Source organism: Vulpes lagopus, chromosome 23 (assembly GCF_018345385.1).
Source record: "Vulpes lagopus strain Blue_001 chromosome 23, ASM1834538v1, whole genome shotgun sequence".
Taxonomy (NCBI): domain Eukaryota; kingdom Metazoa; phylum Chordata; class Mammalia; order Carnivora; family Canidae; genus Vulpes; species Vulpes lagopus.
Genome location: NC_054846.1, coordinates 57898457 through 57925443, shown reverse-complemented (window position 1 = coordinate 57925443; position 26987 = coordinate 57898457). Strand labels below are relative to the sequence as shown.

The 26987-nt window shown below is 42.8% G+C and overlaps 1 protein-coding gene across 3 annotated transcripts in view; it reads right to left on the bottom strand.

Moving 5' to 3' along the window:
- THRAP3 (thyroid hormone receptor associated protein 3) overlaps positions 1 to 25798 on the bottom strand; it is a 64468-nt gene extending 38670 nt beyond the window's left edge. For 2 of the 3 annotated variants that reach the window (XM_041738053.1, XM_041738055.1), the window contains exons 1-2: positions 25659 to 25798; positions 90 to 193 (exon numbers count right to left, since the gene is read on the bottom strand). The gene's annotated coding sequence lies outside the window, so the exon portion shown is untranslated. Of the gene's footprint in view, positions 1 to 89; positions 194 to 25120; positions 25254 to 25658 lie in introns of all 3 variants that reach the window. The other variant, XM_041738054.1, reaches the window with a different exon arrangement.
- Between the last annotated feature and the right edge of the window lie 1189 nt (positions 25799 to 26987).

Below are 26987 nucleotides of genomic sequence, written 5' to 3'. Positions count from 1 at the left end.
GAATCTTCTAGATAAACAACCCTTAACCCAAGACTGGTTTTATAAGCCAATGAAGTTATTATTAGGTCCTTTTACCACCATGCAATTACCTTATTTGAACAATGATTCAACTTGCACCGGATCCCAGACACCGCCACAAAAGAACACTGGCAGTGTTACTGGCTTCTCCAATTTACAAAGTCAGGATACAATTCTGGAACAAGAAGAAACAAGCAGTGATAAGACAACTACTCAAACCTTGCAAATTGTATCATGAAATATAGATGCTTGAAATCTCTAAGCAAAAACTTCACTTTAACCCTCAACTTCATTCCAGTGGACAGAGGCTTCTCTCTCAAAGCATATTGACCTTAGGATCTTCTGTCTCACACGTTTTTATCCATCCAACTCCCTACAGTAAAGCTGCAGAATGGAAAGCTAAAACCTTCCTCTTATAACCTGATACTCTAACTGGCAATATTTCAGGTGCTACGGTTTGCATTATGCAAGACTAATTCACAAACTCCATAATTTAACCTGGACAATTACTTCAGAAGAATCAGAGATCTGAAACAAAAACAAAAAAATGTAACTGAGGTATGCTGAACTGAATTCAACAGACACATTTCAAGTTAAAACAACTCCCCAACTTCAATCCCTCAAGACACTAAATAATCCTTCTGATCCAGTTATTTAAATATTCTCAGATCTAAACACCACTAACATGGCTTTTCACCAAAGCTATGTAGTGTTATCCAAAACAAATAGGAACACAAAGTTCCAAGATCACCAAGTATGTAATGTCCTTACTGCTAGCTCGTTAAAGCTGTACCATTCATTCATATTGCTCTACAGTAGGACGGCACCCAAGATTCAAATAGTATCAAGATGCGGTTTTAACAATCTCTCTTCACTTTTTCAGCATTTACTCAATTAAGAACACCCATCTTAGCTTTCCCTGAAATCTGTGGTTTGCACATAGCTGAACCTTGCTCACCTAACCAGGAAAAGGATTGTATTTTCCTCAAGCTACGGTGAACTGATACATGTGAACCATCAGCCTATGCCTCCTCTCCTCCCACCAAGCAAACTCCTACTCATTCCTCCAGGGGTCTCCTTCCCTAGCAAGATGTCCCTGTGCACACAGGCTGAGTTCAGGACTACTTCTTGGTGTTGCCCTAGACACGTCTCTTCTTACACTCTACTAAGATCAATTTCCCTCAAAGGACTGCAAACTCTATATACCTAACGCTGATATGTGTTTGCTAAGTAAATTGAAAACCCAAGCAATAAAATCTTGACCTATACCAAAGGTAATCGGGTAATCAACATTAGGAAGAGGCAATAAAAACCTACTCTTAAAACTAACAGGGTAAGACTATTTTATCCAGATAACATTAGTATTTGGTCAGACCCTATACCAAATTGATGACAGTGTTTACATTTACTTAGTTGATAAAGAGTAAAAATATAGGACTTTCAAAATCTTTCCTGCAAAGTATTTTTCCATATATTCTTAGAACATAACCTAGGTTACATCAACCCAAACTTTTTTCCGTGTTTCTCACTGTGGAGATGCAGGGGCTCATGTCAGCTGGACGAAGTCCCAATGACTACTCCAGGACTAAGAACCACTTATTCTACAATGTACTGTATTAAAGAAATGAACTATTCTAATACACCCATCCTTAGGATTCTAACCAGATAGCTAGGAAACACACACAAAATCTTCCATTTTACTACTCCATTAGATTTCTTTCCTATTAATTAATCTCCTCTTGGAGACTAGCAAAAATTTTATCACCCTACAAGTCTTCAATCTTCCATTGTTGCAATGGGTGAAGAAGCAAATCTGAGGATATAGCCCTTAGTTATTCTGTGACCGTGAGGAGACCCCTAAAGCCAAGTCAACCCTTCCACTAGTTCTTATGCACTCTCCCCAACTTGTCCTGCCTGTGTCATCTGGACAGTTACAGGCATACTTTTCAGCCTGTCTCCAAACCTCGGTTGGTCAAATACCAGATTATTAACAAGAATACCATGGTATGGTACTGCTGATAATATAGCTTTTCCCTTTCTACATAATTTCCCTTCTAATTGTCCACTTATTCAACAAAAAAATTTATTAAGTACCGACCACACTGCCAGGTACTATTCTAGACAATTGGTGGTTCACTAATTTAAAAATCTCTTGTGACGCCTGGGTGGCTCAGTGGTTGAGTGTCTGCAGTTGGCTCAGGGCATGATCCTGGGGTCCTAGGATTGAGTCCCACATTGGGCTCCCCACAAGGAGTCTGCTTCTCCCTCTGCCTGTGTCTCTGCCCCCCTCCCCATCTCTCTCATGAATAAATAATCTCTTCATTCCTAGAGCTCATATTCTAGGGGGAGGATGAAAGTACAGAGACATGAGTGAACAGATACAAGCCATCTTAAGGACTTTGGTTTTCTTCAGGGAATGTGAGCAGCCAATGGAGAGTTTTCAGTAGAAGAGTAACATGACCAAAATTATATTTTAGAAGGATCATTTCGGCTGCTGAGTGTAGAACAGATTTCAATGGGGCACAATCAGAAAAAAATGGTACATATTGCCCATAATAATCCAGGTAAAGGAAAGGAGTGGCTTAGACCACAATGTACCTCAGAATACTCCCATGTTTTAAATACTACCAGACCTTAAGTGACAACATAGCTCCTAAATCTAAACAGAGTGTAATCACTAATATTCTAGGACCATAGCTTTTGTACCCCTATGGTTAAAGTTTTGAATTTTTTTTTAAAGATTTCATTTATTTATTCATGAGAGACATACAGAGAGGCAGAGACACAGGCAGAGGGAGAAGCAGGCTCCCCGTGGGGAGCCCAATGGGTACTCAATCCTAGGACCCCGGGATCACACCCTGAACTGAATGAAGATGCATGCCCAACCTCTAAGCCACCCAGGTATCCCATTGAATTTTTTATCTCACCTCAAGAACCCACAGTAATCTTTTCCTGAGATAAAGAACATGAGGAAAAGTCAAGAATGATGACCCTGCCTGCTCCTATGAACCTGAGTTCAAAGCTAGTTCTTTAAATCACCACGCATAACTTGCTTGTAAAAGACTAATATGTTATAGTGTCAAAAGTAAGATACCCATAAAAGAGAACAAAAGAACAGTGTCTTCTATTCAAGTTAACCCAAAATATCCACCAAAAAGCCAAAATTTAGAGGTGCCTGGGTGGCTCAGTCAGTTAAGCATCTGACTCTTTGTTTAGGCTCAAGTCACAATCTTGAGGTCCTGAGATCAAGCCTCGAGTCAAGCTCCACACTCAGCACAGTCTGACTGTCCATCTCTTCCCTCTGCTCCTCATCCTGCACACACTCTCTCTCCCAAATAAATAAAATCTTAAAAAAAAAATTTTTTTTCAACCATAGCTACTTTCCATTGAAAAAAATACTAGGGATTGAGGAGATTACGACAGCTAGGCAAATAAACCGTTAGTGTTTTACCACAGAAAACTGTGCAATGTCTGTTCTAAGTCTCTTCCATGGCATCAACAGGAATCGACACTGAATCCAGAGCTGCTGAAATTACTACAAATGGCTTTGGAGAAAAAAGATACTTCCAAATGAGTTGGTCACAAATACAGGGCCTTCTACATTAAGGGGTCAGCAAATGATGCACGCAGGCCAAATCTAGCCCAACCTTTTTTTTTTTTTTTTACCACCCATGAACTAAGAATTGTTTCTACAATTTTAAATGGTTGAAAAAAATCAAGAATATTTCAGAATGTGTGAATATTCTAAGAAATTCCAAGTTCAGTATCTATGAATAGTTTTATTGGAACACAGCCACGTTCCTTCATTTACAGATAGCTGCTTTCACACAACAGCAGAGTTGAGAGATTGCAAAAGAGACTGCATGTGGTCATCACTTTGCACTGCTATAGACTGCAGTGGTGCAGTTAAGCTCCACAGTTCAAGTACCATGCATTGTCATTTTATTACTATTTTTAAATTACCAGCATATGTCCGTATGTTTTTTTTTTTAATTTTTATTTATTTATGATAGTCACAGAGAGATAGAGAGAGGCAGAGACACAGGCAGAGGGAGAAGCAGGCTCCATGCACCGGGAGCCCGACGTGGGATTCGATCCCGGGTCTCCAGGATCGCGCCCTGGGCCAAAGGCAGGCGCCAAACTGCTGCGCCACCCAGGGATCCCATATGTCCGTATGTTAAAACAAGAAGCGAACTTTGAACATTACCCATTTAAAGAATAAGAAACAGTGTAGATTATTTTGTTAATGATTTAGGTGGCAAAATTCTATTATGAAAAAAAAAACGAAACCGTGCCAAGAATGTATGTCAACATTACTTTTTTTTTTTTCAGATTTTATTTATTTATTCATGACACACACACACACACAGAGAGAGAGAGAGAGAGAGAGAGAGAGAGAGAGGGAGAAGAGACTCCACTCAGGGAGCCCGACATGGGATTCGATCCTGGGTCTCCAGGATCAGGCCCTGGGCTGAAGGTAGCGCTAAACCACTGACCCACCCGGGCTGCCCCTCAACATTACCAAATTAAGTACTCATCACGATATGCACATCTAACAGGATTCTTTAAAAAAAAAAAAAAAAGAGGGGATCCCTGGGTGGCGCAGCGGTTTGGCGCCTGCCTTTAGCTCAGGGCGCAATCCTGGAGACCCGGGATCGAATCCCACGTCGGGCTCCTGGTGCATGGAGCCTGCTTCTCCCTCTGCCTGTGTCTCTGCCTCTCTCTCTCTCTCTCTCTCCCCCTCTCTGTGACTATCGTAAATAAATAATTAAAAAAAAAAGATTTTATTTATTTATTCATAGAGACACAGAGAGAAAGAGAGAGAGAGAGAGAGAGAGAGAGAGAGAGAGGCAGAGACACAGGCAGAGGGAGAAGCAGGCTCCATGTAAAGAGCCCGAAAGGGGACTCGGTCCAGGGTCTCCAGGATCACGCCCTGGGCTGCAGGCGGCACCAAACTGCTGTGCCACCAGGGCTGCCCTATCTAACAGAATTCTGTTAGAAAAAATTAGAAAACTTAAAACAGAGTATCTCATCCCAACAGAAAATCTTCATAAAAACAAATAGAAACGAAGCTGCAACCAAACTAAGTTTCTGAGTGGTTCATTTGTTAGCTTAATAAGAAAGCCATGTATTTACAGTGAGTTGATTAAAACATGTTTGTGGCAGCCAAAGAAAAGCGTACAGAGAAAATGAATTTAAGACTATTAGCCTCTTGCCTGGAAAACTTGAGGACAATGAGAGCAACATCAGTAATCAATTAAAAAATAAGGCAGGGGGGATCCCTGGGTGGCGCAGCGGTTAGGCGCCTGCCTTTGGCCCAGGGCGCGATCCTGGAGACCCAGGATCGAATCCCACGTCGGGCTCCCGGTGCATGGAGCCTGCTTCTCCCTCTGCCTATGTCTCTGCCTCTCTCTCTCTCTCTCTCTCTCTCTCTCTGTGTGACTATCATAAATAATTTTTTTAAAAAATTAAAAAAAAAAAAAATAAGGCAGGGGCACCCCAGTGGTGCAGTCATCCGACTCTTGGTTTCAGCTCAGGTGTCAGCTCAGGTTGTGACCTCAGGGGTCCTGATCTCAAAGTCGTGAGATCAAGTTCCCATTGGGTTCTGAGCACAGCAGGGAGTCTGCTTGAGACGATCTCTCCCTCCCACTTGTGCACTCTATCAAATAAATGTATCTTAAAAAAAAAAAAAAAGCAGATGAGCAACCATGGACATGAATGGAACAGGGAAAACTAACAGCAAAAGGAAATGCACATCATCACTGTATCCTAGATGTTAAACTTGTTTCCCACAGGGGTGTGGGTTAACAATTCTGAAACTATTATACATGCATACTGGAATTAATAAGTAAACGGATAGCAGATGGGAAGAGCCAAATCTCTCAATGTTGGGAGTGGGGAGCCAGAGACAAAAAAGAAAGGCTAGAATGTAGAATGGTCCAGGTGATCCTGGATTAGAAATGGATATACCAGTATAAAATCCTGTTTAGCCTAATACAGATACAAATGGATACACACGGGTACCTCAGACATATTTACAGATCTCTCTATATGTATATGAAATGTCTTGATATACACATATTTCCTATATGTACATACACACATATCTCCTTGCTTTGTCAGCTGAGAAGACCTATAAACAGTAACATTCCAGTAGTAATAAGCACACCCAGCACCCACACACTTTGACTTGTAATAACATTCTCCAATAAAAGAAACCAAACCTCTTTGGAGAAATGACTGATTCTAGGGCTGGGGCAAGGAATACATTGGATAAGCCTGAGTATCCTGCAGTGCCAGAAAGGAAGTACAAAAAACAAACATACAAAAACCACCACAATGAAGGGAGTATGTCAAAAGGACCCTCCTGTCCAAATGAAAGAGTTCTCAAGAGCCAAAAAAAAAAAAGTACAAAATGTAGTAATGGATAACCTGAAGTATAAAACATCTATGAATCTATACTGTTATAAATGGAGACCAATTTCCCATGCAGAAGAATCCCAAATAATTTATGTATATACTCCACCCTCCAGAAGGTAGACTAGAAGTAGAATGCCTAGTCTAGTGGTTCCCTTCCAAAAAGTACAGTATGGAGGTGAAGGAGTCACTTAACCTGGAAAAACCTAGCCAGGTGATCAAAGTTAATTAACATCAACAATAAATCATGTTGATAATATGTATTCCTTGATATGATGTGATGAAATGATACCTTATTACCCTCTGCGGTCTTTCTCACTAAAATGCATAACACCAGTCTTTTCAAGACAAGAATCCCAACTGAAGGATGTTCTAACCGGCACTCCTCAAAACTGTCAAGGTCATCAAAAATAAGAAAAGCCCGAAAAGATGTCACAGCCAAGAAGAGTCTAAGGAGACATGACAACTAAATGCATATCCTAGACAGGATCCTAGAACAGAAAAGGAGTATTAGGTAAAAACTAAGAAAATGTGAATAAAACAAGGACTTTAGCAAAAAAAAAAAAAAAAGAATACATCAACATTGGTTCATGAGCTGGGACCAATATACCATACTAATATGTTCACAGGAGAAATGGGTATGGGGGTATTCACAGGAACATTTCATATTTTCTCAGATTTTCTGTAAATCTGAAACGACTCAACAACAGAACATTTGTTAAAAAGTGGGGGGTGGGTGGGTGATGATTTTCAGTGGTGTTCCTTGGCTCTTGATTCAACAGATATGACAGATATTGCATAGCTGTTTAGTGGGCAAGTCAATGCTGGGTTTAAAATGAAGAGTTAGCCTCTATGAATAGTCATGTGGATCATTAGGTGAGAATCTTTCAAATGCTGAGAGAACACTAATACAACCTGAACTTGAATCTGCTAAGATGTGTCACAAATGATGGTGGTAAAAATGTGTAGGGCTTAATTGGACAGGGCTTGTGAAAATGTAAGGTGTTGTTGTGCCACCTGGGTGGCTCGGTCAGTTGGGCAGCTGCCTTTGGCTCAGGTCATGGTCTCAGGATCCTGGGATCGACCCCTGTATTGCGCTCCCTGCAAAGCAGGGAGTATGCTTCTTCCTCTCCCCCTACTCATATGTTCTCACTCTCAAATAAATAATTGAAGGAAGGAAGGAAGGAAGGAAGGAAGGAAGGAAGGAAGGAAGGAAGGAAGGAAGGAAATGTAAGGTGTTTCAAACATATGGTTATTCACTGTACTATTCATCACCAGGAACTCTGCCAAGAACTTAATCATATGTTGAGCCAGTATTATCAAGAATGACCTTCAGTTACTGTCAATTCACTTTTGTAGACTTAACCATCATCAGTTCTGTGAATTTTTGTGAGAAATAGAAAGTGCATCCTCATTTGTACTACCAAACAGCAGTTCAACAGCTTAGCAGCAAAATTTAATTATTGCAGTTTTTTAATCTGAAATTTTTCTGAAGAACATTATTTTTTTAATATTTTACTTATTTATTCATGAGAGACAGAGAGAGAGTGAGGCAGAGACACAGGCAGAGGGAGAAGCAGGCTCCACGCAGGGAGCCCAACGTGGGACACGATCCTGGGACTCCAGGATCACCCCCTGGGCCGAAGGCACTGAGCCACCCAGGCTCCCCACCCTTAAACATTATTATTGAATACTGAAAGGCTTTAGAAATTAGTTTTTTTTAGACTTGATAATGTTTCCTAATGATTCCAATAAAAAAATATAAAGCAAAAGAGCACTTTTTGGAAAAACAGACTATGGCAAATTTTAACACTAAACACTGTTTGAACCTCAGGTAATGTCAAGTTACTTTATTCACTACCTGTACTGTCAAAGCTAACACAAGCAATGAGATCGCTGTTCCCACAAAAATTTGAAATACATATGGGCAGCCCGGGTGGCTCAGCGGTTTAGCGCCGCCTTCAGCCCAGGACGTGATCCTGGAGACCAGGGATCCAGTCCCACGTCAGGCTCCCTGCATGGAGCCAGCTTCTCCCTCTGCCTGTGTCTGTGTCTCTGCCTCTGCCTCTCTCTCTCTCTGTCTCTCATGAATAAATAAAATATTTTTTAAAAATGTGAAAGATGTATTTTCTTTTAAGATTTTATTTATTCATGAGAGACAGAAAGAGGCAGAAACAGACACACAAGAAGCAGGCTCCATGCAGGAAGCCCAATGCAGGACTCAATCCTGGGACTCCAGGATCATGCCCTGGGCCAAAGGCAGGGGCCAAGCCGCTGAGCCCCCCAGGGATCCCCGAAAGATGTATTTTCTTAATTCAAACTACACTTCCAGCATATTTTCAATCTTAATGGAAGTGCAAAATAAATCTCTATCTTTAAAAATCTATCTAACTGTGCAACTGAGACTTCTACCTAGGGGTGCCTGGCTGGCCCAGTCAGTGGTGTGTGTGGCTCTCAATCTTGGTTGGGATTGTGAGTTTGAGCACCACGTTGGGTGTGATTACTTAAAAATAAAATCTTAAAAAAAAAAAAAAAAACAGAAAAAACTTCCATCTAATCTTCCATTGGAAAGGATTAGTCTGCAGTGTAACGGTACCCAAAAAGGCAAATATCAAGAAATGAACCTAACAGAATTCTTTAAATGCCTTCCAAGTGATTAATGTGCTCAAATAAACCATATGCTCAAAAAAATCATATGCTCATGGATTAATATTAATATTCAGCAGTATCAGTCTGTGTGAAGGCATTTCAAAGACGACATATGTCATCTTTGACAATCGCACTACAGAATTCAGCTAATATTAACAGATGAACATTTGCCATCCATTTTGATAGGTAAAGCTAACTCTGAACCCCAGTGATGTGAAATGTTATCCCCCAAAGTGAATTCCACTCTTGTAACACACTTGCCTTACAAAAACTGTATTCAACTATTACATTTTCCATTCTGCCAATAAAACATTTGCTTCCTAGGGACACCTGGCTGGCTCAGTCATAGAGTATGCTACTCTTTTTTTTTTCTTTTTAAAGATTTTATTTATTTATTCATGAGATACACAGAGAGAGGGAGAGAGAAGCAGAAATACAGCCAGAGGGAGGAAGCAGGCTCCATGCAGGGAGCCTGACGGGGGACTCGATCCCGGGACTCCAGGATCACGCCCTGGGCTGAAGGAGGCGCTAAACCGCTGAGCCACCCAGGGGATCCCCGAGTACGCTACTCTTAATCTCACTGTATTGACTTCAAGCCCCACATTTGGCGTAGAGAGATAACTTAGAAAGATTTTTAAAAACTCTTTTTAGGTATCTATCTTTAGGGCACCTGGATGGCTCAGTCAGTTAACCATCTGCCTCCAGCTCAGGTCATGTTCCCAGGCCGCACAGAGTAGGGATCCTGCTCCCCTGCCCCCAAGCTCTCTCTGTGTCAAATAAATAAAATCTATAAAAATAAGTAAGTAAACAATAATAAATACTTGTTTTCTTTATTGTTAAGTACCTATATAATAACCTCAGTTTTGCCTCTTGGCCCCCAATTATCTGAATCTTTCGAGAAAAAGTCTGCCAACTCTGATTCTACATCATTCACTTATTAACAAAGGTATTTAGTGCAAATGGCCATGTAGGAATAAATCCTTAATGAGCAGTAATTCTCAAAACTGTAGGTCTCAAATGGTAGAAATTGTCATTTTTTAATCCTTATGCCCAACAACTTACAAATCATCACTTCCTAAAAATTTAAACCTCTATTTCCTTGAAAACCAGTAGTCGTGTAAAATCTAGACTCTAGACTACATACTAACTTCTACAAATCAATAAAAACACTAAAAATTTCAATTGTTTAGGTTAAAAAAAAAATTTACCTCATTAAATACTTACTGAATGCCTACCATATGCCAGGCAGTGTAGTGTCCTAAGCACTACAGATACAATGACAAAGAAAGTCTGACCTCTCTGGTGGGGTGACACATAGAAACAAGTAACTGTATACTGCATATCAAACAAGAAGTGCTAAAATAAAGTGGCTAAGAGGATGAACAAGGGGGGCAGCCTGGGTGGCTCAGCGGTTTAGCTCCACCTTCAGCCGGGGTTGTAATCCTGGAGACACGGGATCAAGTCCCACGTCAGGCTCCCTGCGTGGAGCCTGCTTCTCCCTCTGCCTGTGTCTCTGCCACTCTGTCTCTCATGAATAAATAAATAAAATCTTAAAAAAAAAAAGAGGATGAACAAGCAATTCAAAAAAGAGGAAACCTATACAACTAATATACATAGGAAAAGATTAATCTTCACTGTTAGAGAAAGGCCATCTAAAACTACAGTATTTAAAAAAAAAATAAAACTACAGTATTTTATACTCCTAAGAATGACAAAAATTTTTAAAGTCCAACAATATTATGTCATTAAGATTCATGGCAACAGAAATGTTTCTAATGGACTATGTACTTGCATAATCTCTGTGGAGAATACTGTGATAGTATTTAATAAAGTTAAAGATATGCACATCCCAGGGCATCTGGCTGGTAAGTCAGGAGAGCATGAGCCTCTTGATCTAACAGTCGTAAATTCAACCCCACACTGGGAGTAAAGCCTACTTAAAAAAGATGTGCACATCCTATGACCCAGCCATTGCACTTTTAGGTATAAACCCGAGGGAAACTCTCCCAAGCCAGCAGAAAATATAAACAAGATTATTTTTTAGAGCAATGGGGGTGGGGTGGCTCTGTCAGTTACCTGGAAGATTTTTCTTGGTTTCAGCTCAGGTCATGATCTCAAGGGTCCTGAGGCAGGGCCCCACTTAGGGCTCTGAGCTCAGCAGGGAGTCTGCCTGAAGTATTTTTGACAGCACTCTCTGAGCACCAACAGAAAAACAGATAAAATGATCTATTCATACAATGAATACTACACACCAGTGAAAATGAAGAACAAATATATGGTAAAGAAATCCCACAAACACAAGCCTGAGCAGAAAGAGTTACAAATATTAATGGGTAATAAACAGCAACTGGGGTGGGGAGCATGCAGGTGGCTCAGAAGGTTGAGCTTCTGCAGTCTGCTCAGGTCAGGATGCTGCAGTCTTGGGGAGGAGCCCCGCATCCAGCTCCCTGCTCAGCAGGAGTCTGCCCCTCCTCCCTGCTTCTGCTTGCTGGCTCATTTGCTCTCACTCTCAAATAAATAAATCTTTAAACAACTTATATGAAGCTTAAAATCACACAAAAATGGTACTGTCTTTTGTTTAGGAAAGCATACATACTTAAGAGAAATCTAGAAAAATGCACAGGTATCTTACAAACACCAAAATCAGGGATCCCTGGGTGGCTCAGCGGTTTAGCGCTGCCTTTGGACCAGGGTGTGATCCTGGAGACCCGGAACTGAGTCCCACATTGGGCTCCCCACAGGGAGCCTGCTTCTCTCTCTGCCTGTGTCTCTGCCTCTCTCTGTGTCTCTGATGAATAAATAAAATCTTTAAAAAAAAAAAAAATCAGAAACATGGTTAGGAGGAGATTCAACTGTGGTAGGAGAGCTTTATTTCATACATTTATTAAATTGATCTCTTAAATATGAGTACTGCTTTTATTATTCTTTTGGATGTCTTCATAGTGCATGTTTTTTAAAGCAAGAAAAAAAGGTTTATACAGTGCTAACCGCTGTGATTGTGCTCCCTTTTGGATTCCCTTTCCCAGTCTCTAGAGGGGGAAAAAAATTCTCTAGGATAGGGACAGAAAAGTACATGCATTCCCAGGTACCTCAAAAACTTCTTGGTCAAACACATTCCGATTTTTGCAAACACTTCTAAAGACTGAATAGGATTCATAAAGCAATTCTCTTAGGGTCAAATCAAAGAAACAACTCCTTATTGTACGATAAGCACCTATCGGTTGAATACAGGCAAATCAAAATATGAGGCTTGCAAACACAAGACTAACATGGATTAGCATCCTGACTCCACTTCTCTGCGGGCTTGATAAAATGTATAATCTTACTTAATTTCCTCATCTCTAAAGAGTAGATACACTAATTTTATAATCTAATGTAAAATTAAATGAACTGACATATGTAAACCACATAGCATATGGTACTCTAAAAGGGTAGTTGGCGGGGGGGGGGGGGGGTCCAGAAAATTGGGAGAGGCTTTCCCCCCAGCAAAGTGTTTACATAATCACCAAACAACAAATCAAATCCATAAATGTAACCATTTCCAGAATAATCTTCAAAAAACTAAGCCAAGGGCAGCCCCAATGGCACAGCAGTTTAGCGTCGCCTGCAGCCCAGGGCGTGATCCTGGAGACCTAGGATCGAGTCCCACAGAGCCTGCTTCTCCTTTTGCCTGTGTCTCGGTCTCTCTCACTCTCACGAACAAATATTTTTTTAAAGAAATTTATAATAAAAGTCAAGAAAAGTTTGCTTTTTAAGAATTTTTTAAGTAATCTCCACACTCACTGTGGGGCTTGAACTCATGAACCCGAGATTAAGAGCTGCATGCTCTACCGACTAAGCCAGCCAGGCACCCCAAGAAAAAGTAAGTTTTTGGGTTTCTTTGTTTTTTAGACAGAGAGTATACATGCACACTGCTGAGCAGGAAGAGGGGCAGAGGGAGAGACAGAGAGAAGGAGAACTCCAAGCAGCCTCCACGCTCAGTGCATTGGGGAGCCCCACTGGGGACTTGATGGCATGACCCCGAGACTGACCTGAGCCGAAAAATCAAGAGTCGGACACTTAACTGACTGAACTACTCAGGTGCCTGATAAAATGAGTTTTCAACAGGAAAAAGGAGTATTTTCAACAGGAAACTAGATTACTCAAGAGTTACTATAGGAAAAGCCAAGTTTTGCATACATAATACTTTATGATGGGAGACATGCAACAAAAAGTGTGTATCCATGATTTATGTATTTGAACAATGGTTTCTCATTCACTAAAAGGAGTAAAGGAAGGAGGATGAACAATCCAGAAGACAAAGCCTGTATCCCTATAGCTTTGCAGTGATATTTAATACCCAAAAAGGAAACCAAAGATCCTCTCCTCAGAAACCCTTTATTTCTTGTTGGCAGCTCTCAGATTAGTTAACAAGAATAAGATAAGCGGAGAAGAGCAAGTCAAAATTCTAGCTGAATAACAGTGTACACAAAGTTACAGTTTATGTATACTCTAACACATAAATCTTAATTTCCAAATAGCCACAGCAATAATTCAGATGACAACTTTGAAACTAAGTTATCTTTTATTACATTCCTGGTTCATGTATGCAAATATAACTCATTAATGATGAGAGCGGGTATTAGGTTTTATCAGGAAGTTGGCACTTTGAATGAACCGTGTTAAAAAAATTTTCAGTAAAAAAAAAAAAAATTGGGGGGGGGGGGTGCCTGGGTGGCTCAGTCAGTTAAACATCTGCTTTTGGCTTAGGTCATGATCCCAGGGTCCTGGGATCAAGCCCCAATTTAGGCTCCCAGCTCAGCAAGGAGTCTGCTTCTCTTTCCCTCTGCCCTCTGCCCTCTGCTCATGCTCTCTCAAATAAATAATCTTTAAAGAAAGAATTAAAAAAAAAAAAAAAAAACACCTTCAAGGTACCTGGGTGGCTCAGCTGGTTAAGCCTCTGACACTTGATTTCAACTCAGGTCAAGATTTCAGGGTCGTGAGACCAAGTCCCACCTTGATCTCTGTGCTCAGTGGGGAATCTGCAACATTCTCTCTCCTTCTCCCTGCTCCTGTGGGTGCTCTCTCCCACACTCTCGCTCTCTCTCAAATAAACAAATCTTAAAAAAAAAAAATTTCACTGTTTCATTCTCCAAAAGAGATGTTCAAAAATACAAAAAAATAGTCATAACTAGTATGACAAAGCATTTGCAACAGTTAAACAACGCTTTTAAGATTTTATTTATTGGAGTGTGCGCAGACCCGACTGCAGATGCAGAGCAGAGAGAGGACAGACTCCATGCTGAGCACAGAGCCCAACTCAGGACTTGATCTCACTACCCTGAGATCACAACCTGAGCTGAAATAGGAAGCTCAACCAACTGAGTCACCCAGGCAGGCGACCCAAATGACCCTCTTAAGTATCATTCATCCAGTAAATTTCAAAGCAATGGCTTCTGAGCCAAGAGTCCTATTGGTTGAGAGATTATTCACGGAAATGGCTAAACTCAAATGGAGTTTAAAACACCTACATCTGAGAATTTCTAGTGTGCTCAACCAACACTGTTTACTCAACTGTCAAAACAGCACTAGAGATCACTGGTTCCATTCGTGCCTAAACTTGTGAGATAGGATTTTCATCACTTTTACACATCCAAACCATTTAAATAACCACTTTATAATAAAAGAAATGACAGTATGGGACTATATTAAGTTTCATAAGATATTGAACTGCACAATTTTTCTCATATTCTTTATATTCATGTCAAATATATATATATATTAAGTCTCTCAAAGGAAGGAAGGTGTATTTTCATTTCAAAAATGAAAACATACAAAAAACTAGGCAATATTATTAATTCTGAAATACATCTTGTCATTCTATTTGCAGCAAGGTGAATCAATCACAAAGTCTGTCAGCTGAATTCAAGCCTATTATTTCTAAGAGTTAAATAACTTCACATATAATAAGCATGACAGTAACAAAATGGAGATTTTTATCTGAGGACTCTTTTTTTTTAACGATTTTTAAATTTTATTTGACAGAGAGATCAAGCACATGTGGCAGGGGTAGAAGCAGGCAGAGGGAGAGGGAGAAGCAGGCTCCCCTAACAACAGGGGACTTGAGGTTCAGGCTCAATCCCAAGACCCTCGGACCTAAGCCAAAGGAAGATACCTACCGGAGCCACCCCGGGCCCCTCTGAGGACTCTGTCTTATTTTACTGACCCATCTACTCCCTGGACTCTTACTCTGAGCAGTACAGCACCGTGGCGAGGAGGGAGGTTTAGAGCAGTTCCAAATTCAAATCCTCTCTTCCTAGTCTATCCCTTGGGCCTCAGCTTCATCATTTGTAAAACAAAAGGCTCTTCACTAACCTCCTGAAGTACAGGCTTAAATGAGACAACACATGTGAAGTGCTTAACGAAGCACTTACTTTGAAAAAAATTACAATCTATAAATATGCTTCTTCAATATTTAAACTGACCTTACATCTAAGTTTGCTCAAGATATTTTACACCTGTTGGACCAGCATATTATTAACAGCATCCTCTCACTCAGTGGTGTTCCTGGTTCAAAAAATAAAATTATGTGGTCACAATGCTAATTTGACAAAAATAAATCTAACTCAAGACAAACATCACCACTAAATCAGAGGAAAAGCAAACTATTTCAGCAAAAAATGGTACCCAAAACCTCTCCATCCAAGCAAGCACTTATAAATTAAATGACAATCACATTCTAGTCTGTAAATTTTACCTCTCTCCCTTAATTAAAAGGGAATCAAAAACAAATATCGAACTCTAGCTAATGATCTGCATGTTGAAGTGTTTAGATGTGAAATGTACTGATATCTGAAACTTACTTTAAAATGCTTCAAAAATGTGGGGCACCTGGCTGGCTGTGGAGCATGTGACTCTTGATCTCAGGGTTGTGAGGTCAAGCCCTACATTAGGCTTGGAGCCTACTTAAGGGGGGAAAAAAGCTTCAAAAATGTAAGATGAAAAATAAGCTAAAGACCTGAGTTGACATTTCTCTAAAAATATACAAATAGCCACAAGCACATAATAGCCATTCTAATAGGTTTTAACAGTTACCATTAAACATTACATACACACAGAAAGTAAGTGTTGCGAAGGATGTGGGAAAATTGGGAATGGAGATTTCTATCTCCACCTGAAATTGAACAGATACACTCCCAAGGGTTAAGCAACTTACTCCAGGGTCTCAGCTTAAAAAAAAAAAAAAAAAAAAAAAGGCTTCTGAAGAGGAAGCAAGGACTTCCATTTCTCATCACATTCTTCTGATAACCAAGGCCTCTAGGCACCAAAGATCATATACAACCATGAGCATGCCTTATTGATTTAACACTGTAGCTGAAAATATTTTGCTGAAAATTGAACAGAAAACATTCTCTATCAAACAAGTTTCATGATATGTGTATCCTTCAATGTTAAGTAGCCTCCATAGCAAAAAAGGAAGAGAATAAGGCAATAAGATATTCCTTCTTCATCCTATATTGTCATTCAAAGTGGCACCACATTCAAGGCCACTTTAATCCCCTACCAAGGCTGGTTAAATGGTCAAACAACTCATACTTGAAGGTAAAATGTCCAGCAAAAATTTATATAACTAATAATCCTGAAACAAAGAGAACAGGCAAGCTAAATTCTATGCTATGAACAAAGGAAAAGTACTTACCATTAAAGCCATTAACATATCATCTTCTATATTTTCCAAGAAAACAAGATTATCACAAATACACTGTTGTAATTTAAGTCCTTCTAAACAGAGCAATGTTTTAAGGATTCAGCTTTCATAAATAAACCAAAGCGGTTTGTCTCTACTTCCTCCGTGGCTCCTTACTAACTAACTTTACTATTTAGAAATACCTTCATCCAACACCCAAAGAAAAAAAATCACATGTACAACAAACCAAAACAGTAGAAATCTCTTCTATGTACCCAAACTGCTTACAATGGCCTAAACAGATGGCATTATGGGAAACTTTTACTTTCTACATTACGTATTTCTGCAATGTCTTTTTTTTTCAACCAGCACCATCTGTGAGCAAGGAAACAAAACTTTTAAAGACAACTACCTGCCCAAAAGGGTTTTTTTTTTATTTTTTTATTTTTTTTTTTATTTATGATAGTCACAGAGAGATAGAGAGAGAGGCAGAGACACAGGCAGAGGGAGAAGCAGGCTCCATGCACCGGGAGCCCGACGTGGGATTCGATCCCGGGTCTCCAGGATCGCGCCCTGGGCCAAAGGCAGGCGCCAAACCGCTGCGCCACCCAGGGATCCCCCAAAAGGGTTTTTACGGGTTGTGCCTTACTTAACTAAATCGTGGGGTAGGGGCAGGAAGGCGTTAGGGAACTCAGTGGTGTTTTAAGTTTTTAAAAATGAAATGTCAGGGTGCCTGGCGGGCTCAGTCAGTAGAGCATCTGATTCTTGACCTTGGGGTCATGAGTTTGAGCCCCACACCAGGTGTAGAGATTACTTTGAAAATAAAGGGATCCCTGGGTGTCTCAGCAGTTTGGCACCTGCCTTTGGCTCAGGACGTGATCCTGGAGTCCCGGGATCGGGCTGCTTGCAGGGAGCCTGCTTGCATGGAGCCTGCTTCTCCCTCTGTCTGTGTCCCTGCCTCTCTATCTCCCTTCCCCAACCCTAGGTCTCTCATGAATAAATGAATAAAATCTTTATTAATTAATTTCAGGGCACCTAACTAGCTCAGTCAGTCGAGCAAGGGACTCTTAATCTCAGGGTCATTCATTCAAGCTCCACGCTGGGCATGGGGCTTAATTTTTTTTTTCCCCCATGGGGCTTAATTTAAAAAAATACATAAATGTCTTTAAAGATTTTTAAGTAAATAACTAAAATTTTTATTTTACATATATATTTATATATATTAAGCAGAACCCCAAAGTAAAAAAATTATCAGTGTAGAACTGCTCTTGAGTGAATTGGGGTCCTCCCAGCTCAGCCTCTTCCCTCAATAGCTCCTGAGGCACCCGCCTCACTCCAAACAAGATTTTAAAATCTCCTGTCCAATCTATACTTGGCTAAATTTACTAAAAACAATCATCACAACCTACTTATACAGTTATCTCAGTTTTACAGAACAGCCTTTAGAGAACGGCTTTTGAAAACAAATTTTTATCAATCAACTTCATAATTCACTTACAAAAGAGGTACACATTTTAAGTTTGGTCAGTTTTGACAAAATATACTGTGAAACACTACCCCAACCAAAATATGGAGTATTTCAGAGGTACCTGGGGGGTGGGGGGGGGTCAGTCAGTTAAGCGATTGACACTTGATCTCAGCTCAGGTCTTGCTCTCAAGGTATTGGAGTTCAAGCCCTACATTCAACTTTAAATACACACACACAGACACACACACACAAAGGGCCGGATGGCTCAGTTGTTGAGCATCTGCCTTTGGCACAGATCATGATCCAGAGGTCCTGGGATGGAGTCTGCATTGGGCTCCCAACGGGGAGCCTGCTTCTCCTTCTGCTGATGTCTCTCATGAATTAAAAACCTTTATAAATATGTGTGTGTATATATATATATATATATTTCTATCACCCCATAGAGTACCTCCCCGCTCCTTTGTAATCTCCTCACCTATCCCCATACAAATCATTTTCAACTGGTAGCTTAACAGAATCTGAGTAAATCAGAACTTGATAGTGGGAGCACTTCCAGAGACAGCCAACCAGTCAGCATATCTCTTCCAGTATTAATTCATCCTTTATTTATTCACTAAACCTCTTCTATGTAACAGAGAAAGTCCTAGGTATGGGGATTCAGCAATGAATCAAACAAATCCCTGCTTTACTCTCTAAAGAGGTGAAGACACAGCAGATTAAAAATGTCCCACAGGAGGGCCTAGGTGGCTCTGTCAGTTGAGCATTCGACTCTTGATTGCAGCTCAGGTCTTGCTCTCAGGGTCTTAGGTTGAGCTGCATGTTGGGCTCTGCACTCAGCACTAAGTCTGCTTGTCCGTCTCCCTTTTGAGAGAGAGAGAGAGATAAAGAGCACAAGCAGGGGGAGGGGCAGAGGGAGAGGAAGAAGCTGACTACCAACTGAGCAGGGAGCCCGATGTAGGGGGGCTCAATCCTGGGACCCGGGATCTTGACCTGAGCCGAAGGCAGACACTTAACTGAGCCAGCCAGAAACCCCTTAAATCTTTTCTTTTTTTAAGATTTTTTTATTCATTTATTCATGAGACACAGAGAGAGACAGAGAGTCAGAGATATACGCAGAGGGAGAGGCAGGCTCCATGCAGGGAGCCCAGATGCGGGACTTGATCCCAGGTCTCCAGGATCACGCCCTGAGCTGAAGGCAGGCGTGCAACCGCTGAGCCACCCAGGCGTCCCAAAACCTCTTAAATCTTAAAAAATAAAAAAATAATGTCCCACAGAAATAATGTGGGAGGCGGGAGGGGTTGATAAGAGGAGTACCCCACAGATAGGGTGGTAAAGAAAGGCCTTGTTCAAGACATTTCCCAATGTGATACAAGCATACATAGGACCATCAAAACTAAAAAAAAATGGTTCAGCAACCTGACTCCTTAACGGCTAAGCAGGAAGAACTTAAGAGTAGGGGCACCTGGGCTAAGTGTCTGCTGTCAGCTCAGGTCATGATTCTGAAGCCCCAGATCAAGCCTGTGTTGGATTCCAGGTCCAGCAAGGAGTCTGCTTCTCCCTCTCCCCGCGCTCATGCTCATTCTCTCACTCTCTCAAATAAATAAAATCTTAAAAAAAAAAAAAAAAAAAAAAAAAAAAAAGCAAACTTAAGAGTACACAAAGCATCACTTTATTATAACTGAAACAAATTTATCTTAAGAAATTTACCCAGTTTTTTCTTCTGGGCAACCCTAATCTGGCGCCTGACCAACTTCCTCAATCTCTTTTAATTTTTTTTTTTTTCGATAGCCCACAGTCTGCTAGATAAAGGTATTAGTCAAGACTGTAGGACACATCCTTTAGACACACTGGGACCATCTTCTCTGAAGGCCTACCATAAAGGAGCCCTAGAGTGGAGAAATCTGGGTAGCTTTAGAAAGCAGTCTCATCTCTTAGACGGCCTCTATCAATTATTTATCCTGTCTTTATAATTAAAATAGAGGAAAAAAATTGAGGAGTCATTCCTCAAAAAAAAAGAAAGAAAAGAAAGAAAAGAAAAGAAAAGAAAAGAAAAGAAAAGAAAAGAAAAGAAAAGAAAAAAAAAGAAACTCTCACACACAATTACTGAAAGCAAAGCAATGGACTTCACACAGGCATATTAAACACACACTCAACTTTGGTTCTTAAGCCTGAAAACAAGCACCAAAAGTCTTCTAATTAGACATTCAACAATTTCTCTTTGCTTGGCCTTCTATGTTCTGAAACAAGCCCAGCTATGCAGTGGCAACATTCCAGATGCTAAAAAGCAAATCAGGAAAAACAAAAATGAGGACACTGTACAGACACCAACTAAAAGGCATGGGCAGGGGGTCAGATTAAAGCCTTTATGCTTTCTAAAAGCCCCTGGGTTCAGAAACAAAATAATTCAATGTTTTGGGCTTATTTCCCTCACTGGTCTGCAAAAAATAAGGCAACAAGGCAGAAAACAATCTCTAATGGTGATATAATGTTAAGACTGAAAACAGACTTTAAGTGAAGGCATTAGAGACCCGTATCATATATCTAGAAAAGAGACACCATATTAAATTGCCTGCAGACATGTAATTTAAAGTTGTAAAATAATATCAAGTGACTCTGTTCCACGTCAGGGATACATGTCAGGCCGTAGTGAGGTCTCTGACAAACTGGAAAGGACATGCTCAACCATAAAAGATGGCTGCAGATGAGGCAGAAACACAGGTCTGAGGCTGCCAAAACTGATTTTTCAAAAGCAGCCTGAATCTAAATTTTACATTAAATAAATAAATAAATAAATAAATAAATAAATAAATAAATAAATAAATTTTACATAAAATCTCCTTGTTTCTTAAATGCTGACAACTAATTCAAATTCAAAATGCTGTGTGTATTCCAGGCTCTTGACCTGAGCCGAAGGCTGACACTTAACTGAGCCACCCAGAAACCCCTAAAATCTTAAAAATAAAAAAATAATGCTCCACAGTAATAATGTAGGAGGCAGGAGGGGTTGATGAGAGGAGTATCCCACAGATAGAGTGGTAAAGAAAGGCCTTGTTCAAGACATTGAACAAGATGTATGTATCAAAATACATCTGGAGACTGGATTTAGTCCACAAGCCTTCAGTTTTCAATCTCTGCTGTAAAAACAAAAATATACCTTTCTTTCAGTGGTACAGCTCTACCTCTGGGGTACAAAGTACACCTTATGTTTCCAATCACACATTAAGATGTAAAAATATAATATAAGAAATAAGAATATACATCTGAGGGATCCCTGGGTGGCTCAGTGGTTCAGTGCCTGCCTTTGGCCCAGGGCATGACCCTGGAGTCCCGGGATCGAGTCCCATGTCGGGCTCCCGGCACGGAGCCTGCTTCTCCCTCTGCCTCTATCATAAATAAAATCTTTAAAAAAAAAAAAAAGAATATACATCTGAAACCCCTGATGGAAGAAAAGCAAGAAGATGGTCTTGCTCTTCATATACTAAGGTACTCCATTTGCACCACTTAAAATACTAACAGTTTCTTCCAGTAGAAAAAAACATTCAGGAATGGACTTTCATGATACTGAGCTAATGTCTGACTTCTTCAATATGTGCATCAGCCTCTAACTTGCAGACAAAAAGAAACTAAAAGACCTATGGCACACCATCTAAACTTCATTTTTAAAAAAGTTCCCATTAAAGACTAAGAAATGTGGTGCCTGGCTGACTCAATTCTTGGAGTAACTCTTGATCTAGAGGTTGTGAGATTAACCCCACGTGGGGTGTAGAGCTTACCTAAAAAAAAAAAAAAAAGATGAAGGAAAGCAATCTTTTAGAAAGGGTACCCACGACTCAACTCTGATAAGCCATGGGCAACTACTTTTTTATGGGTTATAAACCCGCATTACAAGCTCTAGAACACTGGTTCTTAAATTCTGAGACTAGGGCAGCCCAGGGGGCTTGGCAGTTTAGCGCTGCCTTCAGCCCAGGGCATGATACTGGAGTCCCCAGATCGAGTCCCACGTCAGGCTCCCTGCACGGAGCCTGCTTCTTCCTCTGCCTGTGTCTCTGCCTCTCTCTCTCTCTCTCTCTCTCTGTGTGTTTGTCTTTCATGAATAAATAAAATCTTAAAAAAAAAAAAATTCCGAGACTAATGAATTTCACGGAAGTTATCAAACCTTGAGAAAATGCAGTCGCTCACAAAAATTTTAGTTTCATGGGCTCCCTATAGTCCATGGACTACAGATTAAGAATGGCCTGATCCGGGATCCCTGGGTGGCATAGCGGTTTAGCACCTGCCTTTGGCCCAGGGCGCGATCCTGGAGACCCAGGATCGAATCCCACGTCGGGCTCCCGGTGCATGGAGCCTGCTTCTCCCTCCACTCTGCCAGTGTCTCTGCCTCTGTGTGTGTGTGTGTGTGTCTATCATAAATAAATAAAAACTTAAAAAAAAAAAAAAAAAAAGAATGGCCTGATCCCAAGAATATTAAACCTACATCCTCTCCAAACACCCCACTTCTTCCCACCAATACACAGGCAACTACCATATCCGGTCTGGACCAGTACGGCAGTACTTAAATGATATCCTCCATAATCCATCTTCCATACCTCTGCAAAAGTAATCTTTTTTAAAGATTTTTATTTATTTGAGAACAGAGAGAGAGCACACACACACACACGCACAAGTGGAAAGGGAGGAACAAAGGGAAACACAGACTCCCCACTGAGCAGGGAGCCCAATGCTGTGATGCTGCTGCTGCTGCGATGCAGGACTCGATGTGAGATTTGATCTAAGGATCCCAAGATCATGACATAAGCCAATAGCAGATGCTCAAGGCACTCAGGTGCCCCAAGGGTTATTTTAAAATATAAATCAGAAGGCTTCAATGGCTTCCCCCAAACCACCTTACCTGTCCAGCTGTTGTCACCACTCTCCTCACTGTGTCAGCTACTTTGGGCCTCTTTTCAGTTCTGAAAGCACACAATTCTCCCCACCTTCTTGCTGTTCCCTCCATATGGAACGTACTTTCCTACAAAACTGTCGTCATGCCCAAAAGACCTTCTCTGACCAACCTTAGGTCTCCCTTGTTAGTGTCTACTAGAGTCCCTGCTTCATATTCCCTTATCACTTTTCTCAATTTGTCATTTATTTTCTTACCGGTTGTATCTTCCCCTACTCCACTAGAAGTTCTCCAAATGCAAGACCCCTTGGGTCTCACACAGCCCCCCCCACCACGTACTCCCAGAGCCTAGCACAGGAGCCAGGCGGTAGAGCGTGTTCTCAGTCACTATTTGCTGAATCAATCAGCCAAATACTGAACTGACTCAATCTTAAATGTTTATAGGATAAGTGTGTGAAGCAATCCATCAAAATCTAACATTTGGGGGGAAAAAATCTAACATTTGAGAGAACAGCATTAACCACTTTGCCTTCAATTCGGGAGGTCACTGCACCCGAGAAATAGGCTAGCATCTTGAGATTCTTAGTGGATGAGACTATCCGTTCAAAATAAATAAGTAAACAATAGTCGTTTGTCTTCAGCTCCCTCTCTGCCAGCAGTATCTCTCCCCACCTGGGTGCTAATCTCCACAATATCCCAAGCTTCCTCCTTCCAACTTCTCAGGACGAAACAGGACACTCTTTTTGTAATCCATTATTTCACTGGCTAAACCAAATTCAAAGGATGCCTGTAACTTGGTGTTAACACTAATGAATATGCTAAAGAACTACTGTCGCTACTGTTACCACTATCACCACCACCAGGAAAACGGGACTGTATGTACATCTGCAAAACTAGAAATCAGTCTTTCCAAAACAGGAGACCCGTCACTGGTGCCAAAAGGGTTAAAGAACGAGGCGACAGGCCTGCATTGGACATCAAAGATTTTTAGTGGAACAGTTTTCTTCTGGAAACTTCAATACACCTTTTACAAGATGCAACCAAGCCCAAGTGGTTGCAGAATAAATCCGTTTCTGATATTGCTGAAGTGTGTGCCTTGGTTCACAAAACGTTAATTCCCAGCAAAAAGCAAACTGAGCTCGATTTGCTCCACAGGTTGCTCATGGGCAGTAACCGTTTCTGACTCCTTGTAACAGGCTTCTGCTTAATGATACACACATCAAGCCGTCCAGATAACCGAACAGACAATATTTCCACATTAAAAAAAAAGGCGGCGGGGGGGGGGCATCCGAAAGGAAAGAAAAGGAAAAAGGAAAAGGAAATGCGGGTATACAGTATTTCCACATTTAAAAAAAAGGGGGGGGGAGCATTGGAAAGAAAAAAAAGGAAATACAAATGTGTTAATACCTGCCTTTGCACTCTGGGCCCACAATCTACATACCCTACACGCGGGGATGATGATAACAATGCACCCTAATCCATGTCAGGTAACGAGCTAAGCGGTTTTCAGTTTTATCTCCGTTAATCCTCGCAGTAACGCTCTAAAGTTGCCGCGGCTACTTACCGCTCTTTTGCAGATAAGGAAACTGAGGCACCGGAAGCGAAGAAGCCCCTCGACCTAAAATCAAAAGCTTAACGGAGCCCAAACCTGAACCCGGGCAAGCTGGCCCCGCCATCCGCCTTTCTGTTCTGCCCCCAGAAGCTTCCCTGGCTCTCGCCCGCCAAGGCTCTGCCGCACCCGCAGGCTCCCCTTCCGATCCAATGAACCCCCCCCACTCCCCACCCCCGTAGACACCCTACGACCACCGACCGCTTCGCACTCCCGGGCACCGGCGCGGCTCGCCGGCTCCTGCCGCCAGGCTCCACCCCCTGAGATTTAGAAAGGCGACCAGAAGAGCTGATTTAAAAAAAAAAAAAAAAAGTTGCTGAGATGCAAAAGGAGGCAAAAGAAAAAAGAAAAATTGCCTCCTACAGGCACAACACACGCGCGCCGGCGACCCCCTGGAATGCAAGTCGGCCTCACCTCCAACCCGAGAGGGCTGAGATAGGAGTGGGCGCACAGATGTTCCAGCGGCAGGTTGGATTTGGACTATGCCTCCTCTGGCCGCAAGCAGGGAAGGAGGACTAACATTCACCGAGTGCCAGCCACATGCGCCCTAGAAGACAGAACCAGGCCAATGGAGACGGAGGGGGGGAGGGGGGAGGGGGAGTTGCACTCAGAGTTCCGGGAAAAGGAGAAATCCAAAGAATGGGGTTCCTGCGACTAAATGGGGAGATGGAAGAGGTGGAGGCCTCAGGCTTGCAGCTTAAGGGGTGGGGGGAGGGAGAAAAGGCGGCCCCGGAGCGTCGGGAGCTAGGCCGGAGCGAGGGGAAACCCTGAAGGGCGGGGAGGGGGAGGAGCCGGAGAGGGAGCGGGGCCAGCTCGGAGGAGGCCTGGGGGCAGCGGCGCAGGAGCGGCCCCGCGCCGGGCCCCCGACCCAACCGCCGCGGAGAGAGAATAAAACACGCCACCGCCGGAGCCGGGGGAGCTGCCCTGATCCCCATCACAGGCCCCCACTCACCAGGCCCGCCGCAGCGATCCCAGCAGCAGCCTCGCAACGGCACAACCGGCCCGAATCTCGCCCCCGCCCGACAGCGCGCCCCGCGTCCCCGCTCTCCGACGGCGGCAGCGGCGGCGTCGCCCCCGCTGACTCCTGGGAAATGTAGTGCCCGGCCCGCCCGCTGCTAGCCCAGCCGGCGGTGCGCCGAACTACGTTTCCCACAAGGCGAGGCGAGCGTTGGGCCCGCCGCTTTGCGTCACGCGCAGGGTTGTCGACAGTCACGTGGGGCGCTGCGTCGCCATCCCCTCCCCCCCGCCTGGGTGGCCTGGGGAAGAAGGAGGGAGGTGAACGGAAGGGGCGGGGGCGTTGCTGACGCCACTGCCCCCACCATTTTGGACTCGGCTTGGAGGGAGGGCCGGAGCCCCACCCGCCGGCGGCCGCCCTTCGTCGTCGCCGAGGCCCTGGGCCGGGAGGCCGGGAGGCGGGCCGCCGCGCTCGCTTGGTGACCTTGAGCGACGCGTCTCCGCTGCGGGAGCCTCGGGGTCCCCGCTCCGGCGGGCGGCCCGCAGTCCCCACGCCGCGGAGTTGTTGCGAGAGTCCGACAAAGTGAGGCCCGTGGGGGCGGCCGGTGCCCTGAAAGCGCGACTCAAAATGGAGCTGTTTGCATTGCGGTGATCGGACACCTCCTAAGGACGCCCGGGAGCCCTGTGGGTCCGGGCCCGCGTGGCCCCATCCCCCGCCCGCGACCGCGACCGTGGGAGCGCAGGAAAGGACGGTCTAAAAAGTGTAGTCCTCTGAAGCTCCTTAAAATGGATGCCACTCTCCCAGTTAAACAAACCACAAGTGCCCCCTCCCCGGGCAGGCTTGGAATCTGCATGATAAACGTGCTGCTGCATCTGCAGGTTCGGGAGCCACCAGCACCTATCAGGGCTGTGCACAAGCTACTTTCCGCTGGACTTCCTGCCCCGGTGAACTCCGACCTTTAAGACTGAGCTCCGATGTTACCCCCTCTTTTTTTCTTTTTAAGATTTTATTTTATTTATTCATGAGAGACACAGAAGGAGAAGCAGGCCCCATGCGGGGAGCCCGATGCAGGACTCGATCCTGGGTCTCCAGAATCATGCCTTGAGCCAAAGGCAGATGCTCAACCGCTGAGCCACCCAGGCGTCCCAAATGTTCTCCTCTTGTATGAAGCCTTTGGAGGCTTTACTAGCTCCCCCCCCCCCCATCCCCATATCTACTCCTGCAGCACCTTTGCACCTGATTTTTTTTTTCTTTGCGCCTGATTTTATAATTATCAGGCCTGTGCTGGTCTTCCCCACCAAACTGTGAGCTATTTGAGAGCAGAGA